Source organism: Calliopsis andreniformis, unplaced genomic scaffold (assembly GCF_051401765.1).
Source record: "Calliopsis andreniformis isolate RMS-2024a unplaced genomic scaffold, iyCalAndr_principal scaffold0007, whole genome shotgun sequence".
NCBI classification, from domain to species: Eukaryota; Metazoa; Arthropoda; class Insecta; order Hymenoptera; family Andrenidae; genus Calliopsis; species Calliopsis andreniformis.
The window spans coordinates 5,813,123-5,832,911 of record NW_027480425.1 but is presented as its reverse complement, the minus strand read 5'-3'; positions in this window follow the sequence as shown (position 1 = coordinate 5,832,911).

Genomic DNA, 19,789 nt, shown 5'->3' with positions numbered 1-19,789 from the left:
AATGACCATAACTTTTACACTGGTAGCAATTATTCGTTTTATACAATGGAAAATCTGTTCTATTTATTTTGTATTTTATGCTTCGGGCGTTGACTTCTTTGGCCCTAACAATTCCATCTGGCGGAGCAACGCCCTAGAGTGAAGCCTAGGTTCCCTGGAACGTACAAATGACCATCACTTTCACACGGGTTGCAATTATTCCTGTTATAGGATGGAAAGAGTGTTGTATTTTTATTGCATTTTATGCTTCTGGCGTTCACTTCTTAGGCCCTGACGATTCGATCTGGTGGAACAACGCCCTAGGGTGAAGCCTAGGTTGCCCGGAACGTAGAAATGACAATTACTTTCACACTGTTTGCAATAATTCCTTTTATACGATGCAAAAGGTGTTGTATTTATATCGTATTTTATGCTTCTGGCGTTGACTTCTAAGGACCTAACTATTCGATCTGGTGGGGCAACGCCCTAGAGTGATGCCTAGGTTGCTCGGAATGTAGAAATAACCATAACTTTCACACTGGTTGCAATTATTCGTTTTTTACAATGGAAAAGCAGTTGTATTTATATTGTAATTTATGCCTCTGGCGTTGTCTTCTAAGGCCCTAGCTATTCGATCTAGTGGAGCAACGCCCTAGAGTGAAGTCTAGGTTGACCGGAACGTAGAAATGACCATAACTTTCACACTGTTTACCATTATTCGTTTTATACGATGGAAAAGCTGTTGTATTTATATCGCATTTTATGCTTCTGGCGTTGACTTCTTAGGCCCTAACTAATCCATCTGGTGGAACAACGCCCTAGGGTGAAGCCTAGGTTGCCCGGAACGCAGAAATGACCACTACTTTCACACTGGTTGCAGTTATTCGTTTTATACAATGGAATAACTGTTCAATGTATTTTGCATTTTATGCTTCAGGCGTTAACTTCTAAGGACATAACTATTCGATCTGGTGGAGCAACGCCCTAGAGTGAAGCCTAGGTTGCCCGGGAAGTAGAAATGACCATAACTTTCACACTGGTTGCTATTATTCCTTTTATACGATGGAAAAGCTGTTAAATTTATATTGCATGCTATGCTTCTGGCATTGAATTCTCAGTCCCTAGCAATTCCATCTGGTGGAGCAACACCCTAGAGTGAAGCCTAGGTTGCCCGGAACGTAGAAGTGACCATTACTTCCACACTGTTTGCAAATATACATTATATACGATGGAAAAGCTGTTGTACTTATATTGTAATTTATGCTTCTGGCGTTGACTTCTTAGGCCGTAACTATTTGATCTGGTGGAGCACCGCCCTAGAGTGAAGCCTAGGTTGCCCGGAACGTAGAACATACCATTACCTTCACACTGGTTGCAACGATTCCTTCTATACGTTGGAAAAACTGTTGCACCTTTATTGTATTTTATGCTTCTGGCGTTGACTTCTTAGGCCCTAACTATTCCATCTGGTGGAACAACGCCCTAGGGTGAAGCCTCGGTTGCCCGGAACGTAGAAATGATCAGTACTTTCACACTGGTTGCAGTTATTCGTTTTATACGATGGAAAAACTGTTCTATTTATTTTGCATTTTATGCGTGGGGCATTGACTTCTAAGGCCCTAACTATTTGACCTGGTGGAGCAACGCCCTAGAGTGAAGCCTATGTTGCCCGGAACGTAGACCATACCATTACCTTCACACTGTTTGCAATTATTCCGGTTATACGATGGAAAAACTGTTGTACTTATATCGTATTTTATTCTTCTGGCGCTGACTTCTTAGGCCCTAACTATTTGATCTGGTGGAGCACCGCCCTAGAGTGAAGCCTAGGTTGCCCGGGAAGTAGAAATGACCATAACTTTCACACTGGTTGCTATTATTCCTTTTATACAATGGAAAAACTGTTCTATTTATTTTGTATTTTATGCTTCGGGCGTTCACTTCTTAGGCCCTAACTATTCGATCTGGTGGAACAACGCCCTAGAGTGAAGCCTAGGTTGACCGGAACGTAGAAATGACCATAACTTTCACACTGGTTACCATTATTCGATTTATACGAAGGAAAGACTGTTGTATTTATTTTGTAGTTTATGCTTTTGGCGTTGACGTCTAAGGCCCTAACTATTCCATCTGGTGGAACGACGCCCCAGGGTGAAGCCTAGGTTGCCCGGAACGTAGAAATGACCAGTACTTTCACACTGGTTGCAGTTATTCGTTTTATACAATGGAAAGACTGTTCTATTTATTTTGCATTTTATGCTTCGGGCGTTGACTTCTAAGGCCCTAGCTATTCCATCTGGTGGAGCAACACCCTAGCGTGAAGCCTACGTTGCCCGGAACGTAGAAATGACCATTACTTCCACACTGTTTGCAAATATACATTATATACGATGTAAAAGCTGTTGTACTTATATTGTAATTTATGCTTCTGGCGTTGACTTCTTAGGCCCTAACTATTTCATCTGGTGGACCACCGCCCTAGAGTGAAGCCTAGGTTGCCCGGAACGTAGAACATACCATTACCTTCACACTGGTTGCAATTATTCCTGTTATACGATGGAAAAACTGTTGCACCTTTATTGTGTTTTAGCTTCTGGCGTTGACTTCATAGGCCCTAACTATTCGATCTGGCGGAGCAACGTCCTAGAGTGAAGCCTAGGTTGACCGGAACGTAGAAATGACCATAACTTTCACACTGGTTACCATTATTCGTTTTATACGAAGGAAAAGCTGTTGTATTTATATCGTATTTTATGCTTCTGGCGTTGACTTCTTAGGCCCTAACTATTCGATCTGGTGGAACAACAGCCTAAGGTGAAGCCTAGGTTGCCCGCAACGTAGAAATGACCATAACTTTCACACTGGTTGCTATTATTCGTTTTATACGAATGAAAAACTGTTATATTTATATTGTATTTTATGCTTCAGGCGTTGACTTCTGAGGCCGTAGCTATTCGATGTGGTGGAAGAACGTCATAGAGTGAAGCCTAGGTTGCCCGGAACGTAGAAATGTCCATATCTTTCACACTGTTTGCAATTATTCATTTTATACGGTGGCAAAGCTGTTGCATTTATATCGTATTTTATGCTTCTGGCGTTCACTTCTTAGGCCGTAACTATTTGATCTGGTGGAGCACCGCCCTAGAGTGAAGCCTAGGTTGCCCGGAACGTAGAACATACCATTACCTTCACACTGGTTGCAATTATTCCTTCTATACGTTGGAAAAACTGTTGCACCTTTATTGTATTTTATGTTTCTGGCGTTGACTTCTTAGGCCCTAACTATTCCATCTGGTGGAACAACGCCCTAGGGTGAAGCCTAGGTTGCCCGGAACGTAGAAATGATCAGTACTTTCACACTGGTTGCAGTTATTCGTTTTATACGATGGAAAAACTGTTCTATTTATTTTGCATTTTATGCTTGGGGCATTGACTTCTAAGGCCCTAACTATTTGACCTGGTGGAGCAACGCCCTAGAGTGAAGCCTATGTTGCCCGGAACGTAGACCATACCATTACCTTCACACTGTTTGCAATTATTCCGGTTATACGATGGAAAAACTGTTGTACTTATATCGTATTTTATTCTTCTGGCGTTGACTTCTTAGGCCCTAACTATTTGATCTGGTGGAGCACCGCCCTAGAGTGAAGCCTAGGTTGCCCGGAACGTAGAACATACCATTACCTTCACACTGGTGGAAATTATTCCTGTTATGCGATGGAAAAACTCTTTCATCTTTATTGTATTTTATGCTTCGGGCGTTGACTTCTAAAGCCCAAACTATTCGTTCTGGTGGAGCACGCCCTAGAGTGAAGCCTAGGTTGCCCGGAACGTAGAAATGACCATAACTTTCACACTGGTTGCTATTATTCGTTTTAAACGATGGAAAAGCTGTTCTATTTATATTGCATTTTATGCTTCTGGCATTGAATTCTAAGTCCCTAGCTATTCGGTCTGGTGGAGCAACGCCCTAGAGTGAAGCCTAGGTTGACGGAACGTAGAAATGACCATAACTTTCACACTGGTTACCATTATTCGTTTTATACGATGGAAAAGCTGTTGAATTTATATCGTATTTTATGCTTCTGGCGTTGACTTCTTAGGCCCTAACTATTCCATCTGTTGGAGCAACGCCCTAGGGTGTATCCTAGGTTGCCCGGAACGTAGAAATGACCATAACTTTCACACTGGTTGCTATTATTCGTTTTATACGATGGAAAAACTGTTATATTTATATTGTATTTTATGCATCAGGCGTTGACTTCTGAGGCCGTATCTATTCGATGTGGTGGAAGAACGTCATAGAGTGAAGCCTAGGTTGCCCGGAACGTAGAAATGACCAGAACTTTCACACTGGTTGCTATTATTCGTTTTATACGATGGAAAAACTGTTATATTTATATTGTATTTTATGCATCAGGCGTTGACTTCTGAGGCCGTAGCTATTCGATGTGGTGGAAGAACGTCATAGAGTGAAGCCTAGGTTGCCCGGAACGTAGAAATGTCCATATCTTTCACACTGTTTGCAATTATTCATTTTATACGGTGGCAAAGCTGTTGCATTTATATTGTATTTTATGCTTCTGGCGTTGATTCCTTAGGCCCTAACTATTCAAACTGGTGAAGCAATGCCTCAGAGTTAAGTCTAGGATGCCCGAAACGCCGAAATGGTCATTCCTTTCACGCATGTTGCTATTATTCCGCTTATACGATGAAAAGACTGTTGTATTTTTATTGTATTTTATGCTTCAGGCGTAGGCTTCTAAGGCCGTAGCTATTCGATATGGTGCAGTACCGCCCTAGACTAAAGCCTAGGTTGCTCGGAACGCAGAAATGACCACTACTTTCACACAGTTTGCAATTATTTATTTAATACGATGGAAAAGCTGTTGTATTTATATCGTATTTTACGCTTCGGGCGTTGACTTCTTAGGCCCTAACACTTCGATCTGGTGGAGCAACGCCCTACAGTGAAGCCTAGGTTGCCCGGAACGTAGATATGACCATAACCTTCACACAGGTTGCAATTATTCGTTTTATACGGTGTAAAGGCTGTTGTATTTATTTTGTATTTTATTCTTCTGGTGTTGACTTCTTAGGACCTAACTATTCGATCTGGTGGCACAACGCCGTAGAGTGAAGCCTAGGTTGCCCGGAACGTAGAAATGACCATTACTTTCACACTGTTTGCAATTATTCATTTTATACCATGGACTAGCTGTTGTATTTATATCGTATTTTATGCTTCTGGCGTTGACTTCTAAGGACCTAACTATTCGATCTGGTGGAGCAACGCCCTAGAGTGAAGCCTAGGTTGCTCGGAATATAGAAGTGACCATAACTTTCACACTGGTTGCAATTATTCGTTTTCTGCGATGGAAAAACTGTTGTATTTATATTGTATTTTATGCTTCTGGCGTTCACTTCTTAGGGCCTAACTATTCGATCTGATGGAACAATGCCCTAGGGTGAAGCCTAGGCTGCCCGGAACGTAGAAATGACCATAACTTTTACACTGGTAGCAATTATTCGTTTTATACAATGGAAAATCTGTTCTATTTATATTGCATTTTATGCTTCTGGCATTGAATTCTAAGTCCCTAGCTATTCGGTCTGGTGGAGCAACGCCCTAGAGCGAAGCCTAGGTTGACGGAACGTAGAAATGACCATAACTTTCACACTGGTTACCATTATTCGTTTTATACGATGGAAAAGCTGTTGAATTTATATCGTATTTTATGCATCAGGCGTTGACTTCTGAGGCCGTATCTATTCGATGTGGTGGAAGAACGTCATAGAGTGAAGCCTAGGTTGCCCGGAACGTAGAAATGACCATAACTTTCACACTGGTTGCTATTATTCGTTTTATACGATGGAAAAACTGTTATATTTATATTGTATTTTATGCATCAGGCGTTGACTTCTGAGGCCGTAGCTATTCGATGTGGTGGAAGAACGTCATAGAGTGAAGCCTAGGTTGCCCGGAACGTAGAAATGTCCATATCTTTCACACTGTTTGCAATTATTCATTTTATACGGTGGCAAAGCTGTTGCATTTATATTGTATTTTATGCTTCTGGCGTTGATTCCTTAGGCCCTAACTATTCAAACTGGTGAAGCAATGCCTCAGAGTTAACTCTAGGATGCCCGAAACGCCGAAATGGTCATTACTTTCACGCATGTTGCTATTATTCCGCTTATACGATGAAAAGACTGTTGTATTTTTATTGTATTTTATGCTTCAGGCGTAGGCTTCTAAGGCCGTAGCTATTCGATATGGTGCAGTACCGCCCTAGACTAAAGCCTAGGTTGCTCGGAACGCAGAAATGACCACTACTTTCACACAGTTTGCAATTATTTATTTAATACGATGGAAAAGCTGTTGTATTTATATCGTATTTTACGCTTCGGGCGTTGACTTCTTAGGCCCTAACACTTCGATCTGGTGGAGCAACGCCCTACAGTGAAGCCTAGGTTGCCCGGAACGTAGATATGACCATAACCTTCACACAGGTTTCAATTATTTGTTTTATGGAGTGAACAAACTGTTGTATTTATATTGTATTTTATGCTTCTGGCGTTCACTTCTTAGGGCCTAACTATTCGATCTGATGGAACAATGCCCTAGGGTGAAGCCTAGGCTGCCCGGAACGTAGAAATGACCATAACTTTTACACTGGTAGCAATTATTCGTTTTATACAATGGAAAATCTGTTCTATTTATTTTGTATTTTATGCTTCGGGCGTTGACTTCTTTGGCCCTAACAATTCCATCTGGTGGAGCAACGCCCTAGAGTGAAGCCTAGGTTCCCTGGAACGTACAAATGACCATCACTTTCACACGGGTTGCAATTATTCCTGTTATAGGGTGGAAAGACTATTGTATTTTTATTGCATTTTATGCTTCTGGCGTTCACTTCTTAGGCCCAGGACTATTCGATCTGGTGGAATAACGCCCTAGGGTGATGCCTAGGCAGTCCGGTACGTAGAAATGACAATTACTTTCACACTGTTTGCAATAATTCCTTTTATACGATGCAAAAGTTGTTGTATTTATATCGTATTTTATGCTTCTGGCGTTGACTTCTAAGGACCTAACTATTCGATCTGGTGGAGCAACGCCCTAGAGTGATGCCTAGGTTGCTCGGAATGTAGAAATAACCATAACTTTCACACTGGTTGCAATTATTCGTTTTTTACAATGGAAAAGCAGTTGTATTTATATTGTAATTTATGCCTCTGGCGTTGTCTTCTAAGGCCCTAGCTATTCGATCTAGTGGAGCAACGCCCTAGAGTGAAGTCTAGGTTGCCCGGAACGTCGAAATGACCATCACTTTCAAACTGGTTGCAATTAATCCTGTTATACCATGGAAAAGCTGTTGTATTTATATCGTATTGTATGCTTCTGGCGTTGACATCTAAGGACCTATCTGTTTGATCTGGTGGAGCAACGCCTAGCGTGAAGCCTAGGTTGCACGGAACGTAGAAATGACCAGTACTTTCACACTGGTTGCAGTTATTCGTTTTATACAATGGAAAGACTGTTCTATTTATATTGTATTTTATGCTTCAGGCGTTGACTTCTGAGGCCGTAGCTATTCGATGTGGTGGAAGAACGTCATAGAGTGAAGCCTAGGTTGCCCGGAACGTAGAAATGTCCATATCTTTCACACTGTTTGCAATTATTCATTTTATACGGTGGCAAAGCTGTTGCATTTATATTGTATTTTATGCTTCTGGCGTTGACTCCTTAGGCCCTAACTATTCAATCTGGTGGAGCAATGCCTCAGAGTTAAGTCTAGTATGCCCGAAACGCCGAAATGATCATTACTTTCACGCATGTTGCTATTATTCCGGTTATACGATGAAAAGACTGTTGTATTTTTATTGTAGTTTATGCTTCAGGCGTAGGCTTCTAAGGCCGTAGCTATTCGATATGGTGCAGCACCGCCCTAGAGTGAAGCCTAGGTTGCTCGGAACGCAGAAATGACCACTACTTTCACACAGTTTGCAATTACTTATTTAATACGATGGAAAAGCTGTTGTATTTATATCGTATTTTATGCTTCGGGCGTTGACTTCTTAGGCCCTAACACTTCGATCTGGTGGAGCAACGCCCTACAGTGAAGCCTAGGTTGCCCGGAACGTAGATATGACCATAACCTTCACACAGGTTGCAATTATTCGTTTTATACGGTGTAAAGGCTGTTGTATTTATTTTGTATTTTATTCTTCGGGTGTTGACTTCTTAGGCCCTAACTATTCGATCTGGTGGAACAACGCCGTAGAGTGAAGCCTAGGTTGCCCGGAACGTAGAAATGACCATTACTTTCACACTGTTTGCAATTACTCATTTTATACCATGGAAAAGCTGTTGTATTTATGTCGTATTTTATGCTTCTGGCGTTGACTTCTAAGGACCTAGCTATTCGATCTGGTGGAGCAACGCCCTAGAGTGAAGCCTAGGTTGCTCGGAATGTACAAATGACCATAGCTTTCACACTGGTTGCAATTATTCGTTTTGTACGATGGAAAAACTGTTGTATTTATATTGTATTTTATGCTTCTGGCGTTCACTTCTTAGGCCCTAACTATTCGATCTGGTGGAACAACGCCCTAGGGTGAAGCATAGGTTGCCCGGAACGTAGAAATGACCATAACTTTTACACTGGTAGCAATTATTCGTTTTATACAATGGAAAAACTGTTCTATTTATTTTGCATTTTATGCTTCGGGCGTTGACTTCTAAGGCCCTAACTGTTTAATCTGGTGGAGTAACGCCCTAGGGTGAAGCCTAGGTTGCCCGGAACGTAGAAATGACCATTACTTTCGCACTGTTTGCAATTATTCCTTTTATACGATGGAAAAGCTGTTGTATTTATATCGTATTTTACTCTTCTGGCGTTGACTTCTATGGCCCTAGCTATTCGATCTAGTGGAGCAAGGACCTAGAGTGAAGCCTAGGTTGCCCGGAACGTAGAAATGACCATTACTTTCAAACTGGTTGCAATTAATCCTGTTATACGATGGAAAAACTGATGTATTTTTATTGCATTTTATGCTTCTGGCGTTCACTTCTTAGGCCCTAACTATTCGATCTGGTGGAACAACGCCCTAGGGTGAAGCCTAGGTTGCCCGGAACGTAGAAATGACCATAAGTTTCATAATGGTTGCAATTATTCATTTATACGATGGAAGAACTGTTGTATATCTATTGTATTTTATGCTTCGGGCGTTGAGTTCTTAGGCCCTAACACTTCGATCTGGTGGAGCAACGCCGTACAGTGAAGCCTAGGTTGACCGGAACGTAGATATGAACATAACCTTCACACAGTTTGCAATTATTCGTTTTATACGGTGTAAAGGCTGTTGTATTCATTTTGTATTTTATTCTTCTGGTGTTGACTTCTTAGGCCCTAACTATTCCATCTGGTGGAGCAACGCCCTAGAGTGAAGCCTAGGTTGCTGGGAATGTAGAAATGACCATAACTTTCACACTCGTTGCAATTATTCGTTTTATACGATGGAAAAACTGTTATATTTATATTGTATTTTATGCTTCAGGCGTTGACTTCTGAGGCCGTAGCTATTCGATGTGGTGGAAGAACGTCATAGAGTGAAGCCTAGCTTGCCCGGAACGTAGAAATGTCCATATCTTTCACACTGTTTGCAATTATTCATTTTATACGGTGGCAAAGCTGTTGCATTTATATCGTATTTTATGCTTCTGGCGTTGACTTCTTAGGCCGTAACTATTTGATCTGGTGGAGCACCGCGCTAGAGTGAAGCCTAGGTTGCCCGGTACCTAGAACATACCATTACCTTCACACTGGTTGCAATTATTCCTTCTATACGTTGGAAAAACTGTTGCACCTTTATTGTATTTTATGCTTCTGGCGTTGACTTCTTAGGCCCTAACTATTCTATCTGGTGGAACAACGCCCTAGGGTGAAGCCTAGGTTGCCCGGAACGTAGAAATGATCAGTACTTCCACACTGGTTGCAGTTATTCATTTTATACGGTGGCAAAGCTGTTGCATTTATATCGTATTTTATGCTTCTGGCGTTGACTTCTTAGGCCGTAACTATTTGATCTGGTGGAGCACCGCCCTAGAGTGAAGCCTAGGTTGCCCGGAACGTAGACCATACCATTACCTTCACACTGGTGGAAATTATTCCTGTTATGCGATGGAAAAACTCTTTCATCTTTATTGTATTTTATGCTTCGGGCGTTGACTTCTAAAGCCCTAACTATTCGTTCTGGTGGAGCACGCCCTAGAGTGAAGCCTAGGTTGCCCGGAACGTAGAAATGACCATAACTTTCACACTGGTTGCTATTATTCGTTTTAAACGATGGAAAAGCTGTTCTATTTATATTGCATTTTATGCTTCTGGCATTGAATTCTAAGTCCCTAGCTATTCGGTCTGGTGGAGCAACGCCCTAGAGTGAAGCCTAGGTTGCCCGGAACGTAGAAATGACCATAACTTTCACACTGGTTACCATTATTCGTTTTAGACGATGGAAAAGCTGTTGAATTTATATCGTATTTTATGCTTCTGGCGTTTACTTCTTAGGCCGTAACTATTTGATCTGGTGGAGCACCGCCCTAGAGTGAAGCCTAGGTTGCCCGGAACGTAGAACATACCATTACCTTCACACTGGTTGCAATTATTCCTGTTATACGTTGGAAAAACTGTTGCACCTTTATTGTATTTTATGCTTCTGGCGTTGACTTCATAGGCCCTAACTATTCGATCTGGTGGAGCAACGTCCTAGAGTGAAGCCTAGGTTGACCGGAACGTAGAAGTGACCATTACTTCCACACTGTTTGCAAATATACATTATATACGATGGAAAAGCTGTTGTACTTATATTGTAATTTATGCTTGTGGCGTTGACTTGTTAGGCCCTAACTATTTGATCTGGTGGAGCACCGCCCTAGAGTGAAGCCTAGGCTGCCCGTAACGTAGAACATACCATTACCTTCACACTGGTTGCAATTATTCCTGTTATACGATGGAAAAACTGTTGCACCTTTATTGTATTTTATGCTTCGGGCGTTGACTTCTAAGGCCCTAACTATTCGATCTGGTGGAGCAACGCCCTAGAGTGAAGCCTAGGTTGCCCGGGAAGTAGAAATGACCATAACTTTCACACTGGTTGCTATTATTCGTTTTATACGATGGAAAAGCTGTTATATTTATATTGCATATTATGCTTCTGTCATTGAATTCTAAGTCCCTAGCTATTCGATCTGGTGGAGCAACGCCCTAGATTGAAGCCTAGGTTGCTCGGTACGTAGAAATGGCCATTACCTTCACACTGTTTGCAATTATTCATTTTATACGATGGCAAAGCTGTTGTATTTATATTGTATTTTATGCTTCCGACGTTAACTTCTAAGGCCCTAGCTATCAGATGTGGAGCAGCAACGCCCTATAGAGACGCGTAGGTTGCAGGCACGTAGAAATGACCATTACTTTCACAATGTTCGCAATCATTCATTTTATACGATGGAAAAACTGTTGTACTTATATTGTATTTTATGCTTCGGGCGTTGACTTCTAAGGCCCTAACTATTCGATTTGGTGGAGCAACGCCCTGCAGTGAAGCCTAGGTTGCCCGGAACGTAGATATATCCATAACCATCACACAGGTTGCAATTATTCGTTTTATACGATGGAAAGACTGTTGTATTTATTTTGTAGTTTATGCTTCTGGCGTTGACTTCTAAGGCCCTAACTATTCCATCTGGTGGAGCAAAACCCTAGCGTGAAGCCTAGGTTGCCCGGAACGTAGAAATGACCATTACTTCCACACTGTTTGCAAATATACTTTATATACGATGGAAAAGCTGTTGTACTTATATTGTATTTTATGCTTCGGGCGTTGACTTCTAAGGCCCTAACTATTCGATTTGGTGGAGCAACGCCCTGCAGTGAAGCCTAGGTTTCCCGGAACGTAGATATATCCATAACCATCACACAGGTTGCAATTATTCGTTTTATACGATGGAAAGGCTGTTGTATTTATTTTGTAGTTTATGCTTCTGGCGTTGACTTCTAAGGCCCTAACTATTCCATCTTGTGGAGCAACACCCTAGCGTGAAGTCTAGGTTGCCCGGAACGTAGAAATGACCAGTACTTTCACACTGGTTGCAGTTAATCGTTTTATACAATGGAAAGACTTTTCTATTTATTTTGCATTTTATGCTTCGGGCGTTGACTTCTAAGGCCCTAGCTATTCCATCTGGTGGAGCAACACCCTAGCGTGAAGCCTACGTTGCCCGGAACGTAGAAATGACCACTACTTCCACACTGTTTGCAAATATACATTATATACGATGTAAAAGCTGTTGTACTTATATTGTAATTTATGCTTCTGGCGTTGACTTCTTAGGCCGTAACTATTTGATCTGGTGGAGCACCGCCCTAGAGTGAAGCCTAGGTTGCCCGTAACGTAGAACATACCATTACCTTCACACTGGTTGCAATTATTCCTGTTATACGATGGAAAAACTGTTGCACCTTTATTGTACTTTATGCTTCTGGCGTTGACTTCATAGGCCCTAACTATTCGATCTGGTGGAGCAACGTCCTAGAGTGAAGCCTAGGTTGACCGGAACGTAGAAGTGACCATAACTTTCACACTGGTTACCATTATTCGTTTTATACGATGGAAAAGCTGTTGTATTTATATCTTATTTTATGCTTCTGGCGTTGACTTCTAAGGCCCTACCTAATCCATCTGGTGGAACAACGCCCTAGGGTGAAGCCTAGGTTGCCCGGAACGCAGAAATGGCCAGTACTTTCACACTGGTTGCAGTTATTCGTTTTATACAATGGAATAACTGTTCTATGTATTTTGCATTTCATGCTTCGGGCGTTGACTTCTAAGGACCTAACTATTCGATCTGGTGGAGCAACGCCCTAGAATGAAGCCTAGGTTGCCCGGGAAGTAGAAATGACCATAACTATCACACTGGTTGCTATTATTCGTTTTATACGATGGAAAAGCTGTTATATTTATATTGCATATTATGCTTCCGGCATTGAATTCTAAGTCCCTAGCTATTCCATCTGGTGGAGCAACGCCCTAGCGTGATGCCTAGGTTGCCGGGAACGTTGAAATGACCATAACTTTCACACTGGTTGCTATTATTCCTTTTATACGATGGAAAAGCTGTTAAATTTATATTGCATTTTATGCTTCTGGCATTGAATTCTCAGTCCCTAGCAATTCCATCTGGTGGAGCAACACCCTAGAGTAAAGCCTAGGTTGCCCGGAACGTAGAAGTGACCACTACTTCCACACTGCTTGCAAATATACATTATATACGATGGAAAAGCTGTTGTACTTATATTGTAATTTATGCTTCTGGCGTTGACTTCTTACTCCCTAACTATTTGATCTGGTGGAGCACCGCCCTAGAGTGAAGCCTAGGTTGCCCGGAACCTAGAACATACCATTACCTTCACACTGGTTGCAATTATTCCTGCTATACGATGGAAAAACTGTTGCACCTTTATTGTATTTTAGCTTCTGGCGTTGACTTCATAGGCCCTAACTATTCGATCTGGCGGAGCAACGTCCTAGAGTGAAGCCTAGGTTGCCCGGAACGTAGAAATGACCATAACTTTCACACTGGTTGCTATTATTCGTTTTAAACGATGGAAAAGCTGTTCTATTTATATTGCATTTTACGCTTCTGGCATTGAATTCTAAGTCCCTAGCTATTCGGTCTGGTGGAGCAACGCCCTAGAGTGAAGCCTAGGTTGCCCGGAACGTAGAAATGACCATAACTTTCACACTGGTTACCATTATTCGTTTTATACGATGGAAAAGCTGTTGAATTTATATCGTATTTTATGCTTCTGGCGTTGACTTCTTAGGCCGTAACTATTTGATCTGGTGGAGCACCGCGCTAGAGTGAAGCCTAGGTTGCCCGGTACCTAGAACATACCATTACCTTCACACTGGTTGCAATTATTCCTTCTATACGTTGGAAAAACTGTTGCACCTTTATTGTATTTTATGCTTCTGGCGTTGACTTCTTAGGCCCTAACTATTCTATCTGGTGGAACAACGCCCTAGGGTGAAGCCTAGGTTGCCCGGAACGTAGAAATGATCAGTACTTTCACACTGGTTGCAGTTATTCGTTTTATACGATGGAAAAACTGTTCTATTTATTTTGCATGTTATGCTTGGGGCATTGACTTCTAAGGCCCTAACTATTTGACCTGGTGGAGCAACGCCCTAGAGTGAAGCCTAGGTTGCCCGGAACCTAGAACATACCATTACCTTCACACTGGTTGCAATTATTCCTTCTATACGTTGGAAAAACTGTTGCACCTTTATTGTATTTTATGCTTCTGGCGTTGACTTCTTAGGCCCTAACTATTCTATCTGGTGGAACAACGCCCCAGGGTGAAGCCTAGGTTGCCCGGAACGCAGAAATGATCAGTACTTTCACACTGGTTGCAGTTATTCGTTTTATACGATGGAAAAACTGTTCTATTTATTTTGCATTTTATGCTTGGGGCATTGACTTCTAAGGCCCTAACTATTTGACCTGGTGGAGCAACGCCCTAGAGTGAAGCCTATGTTGCCCGGAACGTAGACCATACCATTACCTTCACACTGTTTGCAATTATTCCGGTTATACGATGGAAAAACTGTTGTACTTATATCGTATTTTATTCTTCTGGCGTTGACTTCTTAGGCCCTAACTATTTGATCTGGTGGAGCACCGCCCTAGAGTGAAGCCTAGGTTGCCCGGAACGTAGACCATACCATTACCTTCACACTGGTGGAAATTATTCCTGTTATGCGATGGAAAAACTCTTTCATCTTTATTGTATTTTATGCTTCGGGCGTTGACTTCTAAAGCCCTAACTATTCGGTCTGGTGGAGCGCGCCCTAGAGTGAAGCCTAGGTTGCCCGGAACGTAGAAATGACCATAACTTTCACACTGGTTGCTATTATTCGTTTTAAACGATGGAAAAGCTGTTCTATTTATATTGCATTTTACGCTTCTGGCATTGAATTCTAAGTCCCTAGCTATTCGGTCTGGTGGAGCAACGCCCTAGAGTGAAGCCTAGGTTGCCCGGAACGTAGAAATGACCATAACTTTCACACTGGTTACCATTATTCGTTTTATACGATGGAAAAGCTGTTGAATTTATATCGTATTTTATGCTTCTGGCGTTGACTTCTTAGGCCCTAAATATTCCATCTGTTGGAGCAACGCCCTAGGGTGTATCCTAGGTTGCCCGGAAAGTAGAAATGACCATAACTTTCATCCTGGTTGCAATTATTCGTTTTATATGATGGAAAAACTGTTGTATTCATATTGTATTTTATGCTTCTGGCGTTCACTTCTTAGGCCCTAACTATTCCATCTGGTGGAACAACGGCCTAAGGTGAAGCCTAGGTTGCCCGCAACGTAGAAATGGCCATAACTTTTACACTGGTAGCAATTATTCGTTTTATACAATGTATAAACTGTTCTATTTATTTTGTATTTAATGCATCGGGCGTTGGCTTCTAAGGCCCTAACTGTTTGATCTGGTGGAGCAACGCCCTAGAGTGAAGCCTAGGTTGCCCGGAACGTAGAAATGACCATAACTTTCACACTGGTTGCTATTATTCCTTTTATACGATGGAAAAGCTGTTAAATTTATATTGCATTTTATGCTTCTGGCATTGAATTCTCAGTCCCTAGCAATTCCATCTGGTGGAGCAACACCCTAGAGTAAAGCCTAGGTTGCCCGGAACGTAGAAGTGACCATTACTTCCACACTGCTTGCAAATATACATTATATACGATGGAAAAGCTGTTGTACTTATATTGTAATTTATGCTTCTGGCGTTGACTTCTAAGGCCCTAACTATTCGATTTGGTGGAGCAACGCCCTGCAGTGAAGCCTAGGTTGCCCGGAACGTAGATATATCCATAACCATCACACAGGTTGCAATTATTCGTTTTATACGATGGAAAGGCTGTTGTATTTATTTTGTAGTTTATGCTTCTGGCGTTGACTTCTAAGGCCCTAACTATTCCATCTTGTGGAGCAACACCCTAGCGTGAAGCCTAGGTTGCCCGGAACGTAGAAATGACCAGTACTTTCACACTGGTTGCAATTATTCATTTTATACGATGGCAAAGCTGTTGTATTTATATTGTATTTTATGCTTCCGACGTTAACTTCTAAGGCCCTAGCTATCAGATGTGGAGCAGCGACGCCCTATAGAGACGCGTAGGTTGCAGGCACGTAGAAATGACCATTACTTTCACAATGTTCGCAATCATTCATTTTATACGATGGAAAAACTGTTGTACTTATATTGTATTTTATGCTTCGGGCGTTGACTTCTAAGGCCCTAACTATTCGATTTGGTGGTGCAACGCCCTGCAGTGAAGCCTAGGTTGCCCGGAACGTAGATATATCCATAACCATCACACAGGTTGCAATTATTCGTTTTATACGATGGAAAGACTGTTGTATTTATTTTGTAGTTTATGCTTCTGGCGTTGACTTCTAAGGCCCTAACTATTCCATCTGGTGGAGCAACACCCTAGCGTGAAGCCTAGGTTGCCCGGAACGTAGAAATGACCATTACTTCCACACTGTTTGCAAATATACTTTATATACGATGGAAAAGCTGTTGTACTTATATTGTATTTTATGCTTCGGGCGTTGACTTCTAAGGCCCTAACTATTCGATTTGGTGGAGCAACGCCCTGCAGTGAAGCCTAGGTTGCCCGGAACGTAGATATATCCATAACCATCACACAGGTTGCAATTATTCGTTTTATACGATGGAAAGGCTGTTGTATTTATTTTGTAGTTTATGCTTCTGGCGTTGACTTCTAAGGCCCTAACTATTCCATCTTGTGGAGCAACACCCTAGCGTGAAGCCTAGGTTGCCCGGAACGTAGAAATGACCAGTACTTTCACACTGGTTGCAGTTAATCGTTTTATACAATGGAAAGACTTTTCTATTTATTTTGCATTTTATGCTTCGGGCGTTGACTTCTAAGGCCCTAGCTATTCCATCTGGTGGAGCAACACCCTAGCGTGAAGACTACGTTGCCCGGAACGTAGAAATGACCATTACTTCCACACTGTTTGCAAATATACATTATATACGATGTAAAAGCTGTTGTACTTATATTGTAATTTATGCTTCTGGCGTTGACTTCTTAGGCCGTAACTATTTGATCTGGTGGAGCACCGCCCTAGAGTGAAGCCTAGGTTGCCCGTAACGTAGAACATACCATTACCTTCACACTGGTTGCAATTATTCCTGTTATACGATGGAAAAACTGTTGCACCTTTATTGTACTTTATGCTTCTGGCGTTGACTTCATAGGCCCTAACTATTCGATCTGGTGGGGCAACGTCCTAGAGTGAAGCCTAGGTTGACCGGAACGTAGAAGTGACCATAACTTTCACACTGGTTACCATTATTCGTTTTATACGATGGAAAAGCTGTTGTATTTATATCTTATTTTATGCTTCTGGCGTTGACTTCTAAGGCCCTACCTAATCCATCTGGTGGAACAACGCCCTAGGGTGAAGCCTAGGTTGCCCGGGAAGTAGAAATGACCATAACTTTCACACTGGTTGCTATTATTCGTTTTATACGATGGAAAAGCTGTTATATTTATACTGCATATTATGCCTCTGGCATTGAATTCTAAGTCCCTAGCTATTCCATCTGGTGAAGCAACACCCTAGCGTGATGCCTAGGTTGCCCGGAACGTTGAAATGACCATAACTTTCACACTGGTTGCTATTATTCCTTTTATACGATGGAAAAGCTGTTAAATTTATATTGCATTTTATGCTTCTGGCATTGAATTCTCAGTCCCTAGCAATTCCATCTGGTGGAGCAACACCCTAGAGTGAAGCCTAGGTTGCCCGGAACGAAGAAGTGACCATTACTTCCATACTGTTTGCAAATATACATTATATACGATGGAAAAGCTGTTGTACTTATATTGTAATTTATGCTTCTGGCGTTGACTTCTTAGGCCCTAACTATTTGATCTGGTGGAGCACCGCCCTAGAGTGAAGCCTAGGTTGCCCGGAACGTAGAACATACAATTACCTTCACACTGGTTGCAATTATACCTGTTATACGATGGAAAAACTGTTGCACCTTTATTGTATTTTAGCTTCTGGCGTTGACTTCATAGGCCCTAACTATTCGATCTGGTGGATCAACGTCCTAGAGTGAAGCCTAGGTTGACCGGAACGTAGAAATGACCATAACTTTCACACTGGTTACCATTATTCGTTTTATACGATGGAATAGCTGTTGTATTTATATCGTATTTTATGCTTCTGGCGTTGACTTCTTAGGCCCTAACTATTCCATCTGGTGGAACAACGCTCTAGGTGAAGCCTAGGTTGCCCGGAACGCAGAAATGACCAGTACTTTCACACTGGTTGCAGTTAATCGTTTTATACAATGGAAAAGCTGTTCTATGTATTTTGCATTTTATGCTTCGGGCGTTGACTTCTAAGGCCCTAACTATTCGATCTGGTGGAGCAACGCCCTAGGGTGTATCCTAGGTTGCCCGGAAAGTAGAAATGACCATAACTTTCATACTGGTTGCAATTATTCGTTTTATACGATGGAAAAGCTGTTATATTTATATTGCATATTATGCTTCTTGCGTTGACTTCTTAGGCCCTAACTATTCCATCTGGTGGAACAACGCCCTAAAGTGAAGCCTAGGTTGCCCGGAACGTAGAAATGACCATAACTTTCATCCTGGTTGCAATTATTCGTTTTATATGATGGAAAAACTGTTGTATTCATATTGTATTTTATGCTTCTGGCGTTCACTTCTTAGGCCCTAACTATTCCATCTGGTGGAACAACGGCCTAAGGTGAAGCCTAGGTTGCCCGCAACGTAGAAATGGCCATAACTTTTACACTGGTAGCAATTATTCGTTTTATACAATGTATAAACTGTTCTATTTATTTTGTATTTAATGCATCGGGCGTTGGCTTCTAAGGCCCTAACTGTTTGATCTGGTGGAGCAACGCCCTAGAGTGAAGCCTAGGTTGCCCGGAACGTAGAAATGACCATAACTTTCACACTGGTTGCTATTATTCGTTTTATACGATGGAAAAACTGTTATATTTATATTGTATTTTATGCATCAGGCGTTGACTTCTGAGGCCGTAGCTATTCGATGTGGTGGAAGAACGTCATAGAGTGAAGCCTAGGTTGCCCGGAACGTAGAAATGACCATAACTTTCACACTGGTTGCTATTATTCCTTTTATACGATGGAAAAGCTGTTAAATTTATATTGCATTTTATGCTTCTGGCATTGAATTCTCAGTCCCTAGCAATTCCATCTGGTGGAGCAACACCCTAGAGTAAAGCCTAGGTTGCCCGGAACGTAGAAGTGACCATTACTTCCACACTGCTTGCAAATATACATTATATACGATGGAAAAGCTGTTGTACTTATATTGTAATTTATGCTTCTGGCGTTGACTTCTAAGGCCCTAACTATTCGATTTGGTGGAGCAACGCCCTGCAGTGAAGCCTAGGTTGCCCGGAACGTAGATATATCCATAACCATCACACAGGTTGCAATTATTCGTTTTATACGATGGAAAGGCTGTTGTATTTATTTTGTAGTTTATGCTTCTGGCGTTGACTTCTAAGGCCCTAACTATTCCATCTTGTGGAGCAACACCCTAGCGTGAAGCCTAGGTTGCCCGGAACGTAGAAATGACCAGTACTTTCACACTGGTTGCAATTATTCATTTTATACGAT